The 6,607-nt window shown below is 36.2% G+C and overlaps 1 long non-coding RNA gene across 1 annotated transcript; it reads left to right on the top strand.

Moving 5' to 3' along the window:
* Positions 1 to 5,327: 5,327 nt before the first annotated feature.
* LOC122000087 lies at positions 5,328 to 6,319 on the top strand. The gene is made up of 2 exons (XR_006116935.1): positions 5,328 to 5,831; positions 6,273 to 6,319. It is a non-coding gene; the product is annotated as an uncharacterized LOC122000087 (long non-coding RNA).
* The last annotated feature ends 288 nt before the right edge of the window (positions 6,320 to 6,607 follow it).

The following is a 6,607-nucleotide window of genomic DNA, read 5'->3' as shown; positions in this document are numbered from 1 at the left end:
GAATACTTCTAAACAACATACAACATGAATACTTAGCAAATCTCATAACATATCATAAGAAGTCTATGAAGATACTAAATTAGGTTTTGAGTTCCATGAACCCTAACACCTTATCATAGCCGAAACATCATATAACAAGGAGTAAAACTTCTAAGTAACATATGAACATAAATACTTAGCCAAATTGATAACATATCATAAGGAAGTCTATGAGCATGCTAGATTAGGTTTTGAGCTTCATGAACCCAAAAATCTGATCATGGACGAACCTTCATAAGCCAAGAATATAAACTTCTAAACAACATGTAACATGAACACCTAGCTAATTCCATCATATATCATAAAGAAGTCTATGAGCTTACTAAATTAGGTTTGGAGCTTCATGAACCCTAAGGATTAATCATGGCCGAAACTTCATCATGTAGGAAATGAATTTCTAAGCAACATATAAGTATAAGTTTCTATCCCATTTTATAGCATATCATCAAGAAGCCTATGAGCATACTAACTTAGGTTTTGTGCTTCATGAACCCTAAAAGTTATCATAGCCGAAACATCATGCAACAAGAGGTAGACTTCTAAGAAATCTTTTAACATGAATACCTAGCAAATTTGATAACATATCACAAGGAAGCATATGAACATGCTAAATTAGATTTGGAGCTTTAAGAAACCCTAAATCATTATCATGGCCGAAACTTCACAACTAAGAAATAAAATTATGAGCAACATGTAAACATAAATCTCTTAGTTAATTTCATTACATATCACATGGGGGTCTATGAGCATACTAATTTAGGTTTTGAGTTTCATGAACACTAATATTTCCATCATGGACGAAACTTCCTCAAGCAAAAACATAATTTCTAAACAACATATGAACATGAATCTCTAGCCAATTTCATAACACATCCTAATTAATTCCATGAGCATGTTAGATTAAGGTTTAAGCCTCATAAACTCTATATTTTTCTTATGGCCGACACTTACAAAAGCAAGAACACAACTTCTAAACAACATATGAACATGAATCTCTAGCAAATTTCATAACACATCATAAATAAATCTATAAGCATGTTAGATTAGGTTTTAAGCCTCATGAACTCTATACTTTTATCATGGCCGAAACTTTCTCAAGCAAGAACACAACTTCTAACTAACATATGAACATGAATCTCTAGCAAATTTCATAACACATCATAAATAAATCTATGAGCATGTTAGATTAGGTTTTAAGCCTCATGAACTCAAACTTTTCATCATGGCTGAACCTTGTAAAAGAAAAGAAGGTCAATAAACATCTTAATAAGAAGATCAATTTAACATCACACACATAATTTCTTTTCTAACTAAATTCATATCATAACCTACTAAAGTACATAAGCATGGTTTCTTCTCTTCATTTTATTCCTAATTCTAAGAGTTCAAATCTTTCGAGAATACCGTAAGCAACTTGTACCACATGTGAGGGAATACTTACATCCTTATTTGCTTAAGGAAAAGGGATCTTGCTTGTGGAGCCTTCCTAGGGAGGGGTCTTCTTTGTTTTTGGATTTCGGCAAGGAGAGGTGGGGGAAGGTCTTGGTCACGGTGAGGAGGAGGAGGGAGGAGGAAGAGGAGCAAATGAGTTTTCCTCTTTAATTTTCCCTTTTATTCATCATGAGAGGAGGAAGTGAAAATGTACTTTTCCTTCTCCTTTCTTTTACTTCTCCTTAATGAGAAGAGGAAGCAAGAATCCTCTTTTCTTTTGAGAGAGGGGAAGGCAACTCTAACTTCTCCTTCTCAATGAAAAATCTCTTTTCTTACCCTTAACTAGATTGTCACTTCTTTCTTTAACAATAATTTCTCTTGGTCTATTGGTTAACACATGCATATATCTAGTAAGAGATCCAAGGTTCAAGCCTTGGTCATCTCTCTTTTTGGTTCTATTTCATTTTTATTATTTTTGCAATTTCCACATAAGGCCTATATTTTTATTCACGATAAAAATATCTAAAATTCTTGCTAAGTACTCTATGGGTGTTACAGATTAAGTCAAGTTTGACTTGACTTGAGAGGAAGAGAAAGAGTCAAGTTTAACTTGACTTTTTGCCACATCATTAGTGAGTTGGCAAGATGTGAACCAATGATGATGCTCCACATCATCATGATTAATTAAGTGAGATGCCACCTCATGGTGGTTACAATTCTTCAATTTAATGGCTACACATTAATTGCACTTAATGCATAATGGGAGTTACATTCTTTTGAATGTGGCCGACCACTATGGTGTGGAGTGGAATGAATTTTTCATTCATGTGTGCATTCACTCTCTCTTCCTCTCAAGCTCTCCCTCTTCCTCTTCTCCTCTCTTGCCGTGACCTATCAAGGTGCTAATACACCTTCGTTTAGGTCTTCTCCACCTAATTAGTTCGTGTGGATACTTCTAGAGGAGTATCTATTTTGATACTCTTGAGATCCGGCACCGTTTGGACGAGCGGGAACGCGAAGGGCTTTGCTTCAAAGGTATAACCCTTTTTCCATGTAGATCTAGGAGTAGATCTCGGTAGAAACTTGTATTCGTAGTTTTTCAAAATTTTTCTTTGCACGGATCCGTTAGCTTTGGGACTTTCGGGGTGTCTACGGCGCGAAAAGACGGTTTTCGCGGCCCGAAAAACCCAACAGTGGTATCAGAGCCACGTGCGAAGATGAATACGAGTTTATTTTTTGTTTTATGAAAACTTTTCGGTTCTGTAATATTCTGTAAATTTAGGATTTTTATAGTTTTTATCGGTATTTTTCTCGTAGAAGCGATGCACAAGTGTTTCGACACCTGTAGGCTTCGACTAACGAGAAGAATTTTCCAAAACGGCCAAGTTTCGCCCCAAAACTTTTTGGGACAGCGGGCTAAGGCGCTCTTGGATCACAAAGGAACCCTAGCGATGGTTTGATCATGGGTAGGGGCGCTGCCCCTGGCCCCGCAAGGGGATTCGTTCCGTGATTGTGCCCGAAAACCGCTAAACGGAACCGCCGGGAAATTGTACTCTTAAAAATTGTAAAAAAATTATAGAAAAATTACAGAAAATTATATAAATATATAATTTTGAATTATATATTATTTTTGTGATAGTCATGGCCCAAAGACCCAATTTGATTGGATAATTTGTGTTGTAATTCATAATACGGCCTGCGTACCGTGATGTGATGTGCGTGTTGTATTTTATTTTTTTTCGCGACCTGGGCGTCGTGCCTTTATTTTTATTCTTGTTGTAAATTAGATTTAGACTCGAATGTAACTCGAGTTTCAAAATGTAATGTAAATTTTGAAGCGGTGGATGGTCCACTCGAGACGGAGTTACGAGGAGGGCGCGAGCAACACGAGGTGGTCAAAGAAAGGAGCTTGAGAAGCTGTTGACCTTAGGTTGACCATCCGATCTTCTCATTGGCTTGAGAAGATCGTAGTAGGGCCATGACATAATCACAAAATTATTTAATTAATTACTTTTTTGTGTTTGTGATGCATGCTAGTTAATTAAGTAATTAATTAGTGCCTAACGATTAGATTAGATCTAAGTCGTGCACATGATGCACCCTTCGATTAGATTAGATCTATCGAGTATATGATACGCATCATCATTTAGATTAGATCTAAATCGAGTCAACTCGTAATGCCTACCATGCCGTGATACCTACCACTACCTCGATCGCATGTTGTTGTTGAATCTGCCAAAGCAGAGCAACACATACTATCTTGGTAGGGTACGGAGGGACAATTTTGGTCCTGCCTATCAACGCATGGGTGAGTACAACTCAATTAGATTGAGTAACTAGTTAACTCAATTGGATCGAGTTTAACTATAGGCATTATCCAATGGTTGGTAGATAGGTCAAAATCACGTTTATATTAACTCTAGGGCGTATTAGCCAAAGCTAACTCGAGTTTTAATATAAATGCGGATTTTGATGCTATAAACAAGAGTTGCATAGATATGTAATTAGTAATCGTTACCTACCGATCATACTAAGTCTTGGGCGTATTAGCCAAAGCTAACTTAAGGGTTAGTATGATGTGGATCTTGTCCCACATGAATTATAGAATTCAGTGGGAGCATTATTTACTTAAAGGTCTAATTAAATGATTAAAAGAATATGATATTTATTTTCTACATTTTTTTCTATTGTAGATAACCATGACGTCAAATACAAACACTTTCTCTCTGCGATCTGTTCTTGAGAAGGACAAGCTCAACGGAGCAAACTTCCTGGACTGGTACAGGAACCTGAGAATAGTTCTCACCCAAGAACGTAAAATGTACATTCTGGAGCAGCCCATTCAGGAGGCTCCTCCTGCCACTGCCCCGCGAGCTGACCGAGATGCTTTCAAGAAGCATCAAGATGACGCATTAGATGTGTCTTGTCTAATGCTCACGACCATGAACTCTGAGCTTCCACTACAACAAAAACCTTCATAGACATCGGTTTTCCACCGGTGTCTATTTGATTTTCGACCGATGTCTATGAAGCCGATGTTAAAAGTCTGCCATTTTAGACATCGGGTTAAAACCGATGTAGTATCACTTAACGACACCGGTCTTCAAATCGGTTATTAACCGGTGTAATATCACTTAACGACACCGTTTCATCAACAGTGTAAAACTGATGTAATATTGTATGTTAATAACACCAGTTTTGGCAGTGGTAAATGACCGATGTAATATTACTTTATAACACCGGTTTTACATCGGTGGAAAACCGATGTAATATGTATATTTTTTAACAGCACAGATTTGATTTTAAAACCGACAATAACAAAAAAAAATACACAAATATTCACAAATTGTACAAATATTCTTCATTCAATAATATCCATAAAATACACAAATATTCACAAATTATATAAATAATCTTCTTACAACAATATCCATAAAATACCCAAACATTCTTTTTACATCAAAAGCTAGCTAATAGATATCAAAATCAAAGTATAACATTCTTTTAACACATCAAGGTACAACTGTCTCAAATGTAATCTAGCATGCATTCAGCCCACTCGAACCGCACTTCATCAATTTCAACTCTGGAGTACTTGAGATTTGTAAACTGTAAAAACACATAAATCCACCATATGTCAAATAACTAAAACAAATGTGTGCATGTATCAAATAAAATAGAATACTGAGTTTTTAAAGGCTGCTGTGGAAGATAACGAATATAACAGTGAAGGAAGCATAGAAGAACAAAGAAAATGTTCATAGTTAACAAGCAAATGAAGAGATATACTATTTATTGTACTACCTCTGATGCCATCTTCCAAATCTCATAAGCAAGAATGCAACTGTGCCCTTTGTATACACATGGCTAATAGACATAATACAATAAGGAGCAAAAGCTATAAAATTCACCATCACCACGCAATCAATGAAGCAGGCAAACACAAGGTGGGTTGATATGCAGTGAAAGTGTTAATTAAGTGGAACTGCAGCAAATCATGACTCAAGTCTGAGCTTTTTTTGCGGCTTTCATCTTTCCCAGATAATTCCTTCAGTGATTTTTGCTGCTAACTTGGTTTCTATTTTTTCACATCTTTGTATTAGCGGAATGGATTAAGATTATAAAACCCTCTTACATTTCTTTTGCAGTTGGTTGATTTTGAGAGCTGGAAAATTATTTTCTCAGAATCTAAGAAAAGTGCTGGTTACTTCAGCAGAGTCTCTCTTCCAGAATATAATGTTCCTCGAGAGCAACAAGAAATGGAAATTCAAGCTAACATCTTTGCTTTTGGAGTAGTTTTACTGGAAATAATCAGTGGAAGACCTCCATATTGCAAGGAAAGAGGGTGTCTGATAAATTGGGTAAGATGCATATTTGAAAATATTTGATACTCAAAAACAGCATCAGCTTCTTGTAACAGATACTGAGGGCATAAACCCAAATTTGTTCTTATTTCCTACAAACTTCCGATAATCATTTGTTCCATGTAGTTTAGAAGCTTAATTCTCAACGAGCCCTCTAATCAGTTCATACAATAGTCAGGGTAAGTTAAAGGTTGTATTACCTCTATTTAGCTACCTTATCACATCCCAACTGAGGAAACCATAGCCTCGCTGCAAATCACAAGTTTCTTTCAACATTATCTTCCCTTTGGAGATTCATTAGTTGGAAAAGACATAACATTGTTTGCCCTTTGGGGTCGCTAGTCTCAAGATATATCCTTCTTGATCCAACATTTTGTGATTCATATTAGTAGATTCATGCTATATATCCACGGCTCATTGTTCTTCTATGTTATACAGGCCACAAAGTATCTTCAAAACCCAGAAGAGATAAGTAAACTAGTAGACCCTGAACTGAAAAACACAAAGTCAGAAGACCTAACATAAAGATCCTAACATATCACACTTACATCCGTCAACTCTGCCTTACAGCACAGCGGACAACAAGAGTGGTGCATGGTCGGCAATTGCACTAGTGAAGGTTCTCCTCTCTTTTTCTCTCAAATTTGATTGGCTGACTATTTATCCTAAAAGCTAAGTTGTTAGGAAAGAGAGAAAGAGACTAATATATACATTGATATCCTTAATAATCTCCATCTCTTTCTCCAATTCTAATAACCTTAACAGATTGTCCA

Source organism: Zingiber officinale, chromosome 7A (assembly GCF_018446385.1).
Source record: "Zingiber officinale cultivar Zhangliang chromosome 7A, Zo_v1.1, whole genome shotgun sequence".
NCBI lineage: Eukaryota > Viridiplantae > Streptophyta > Magnoliopsida > Zingiberales > Zingiberaceae > Zingiber > Zingiber officinale.
The sequence above is the reverse complement of the archived record's forward strand: the minus strand, read 5'-3'. Positions and strand labels throughout refer to the sequence as shown.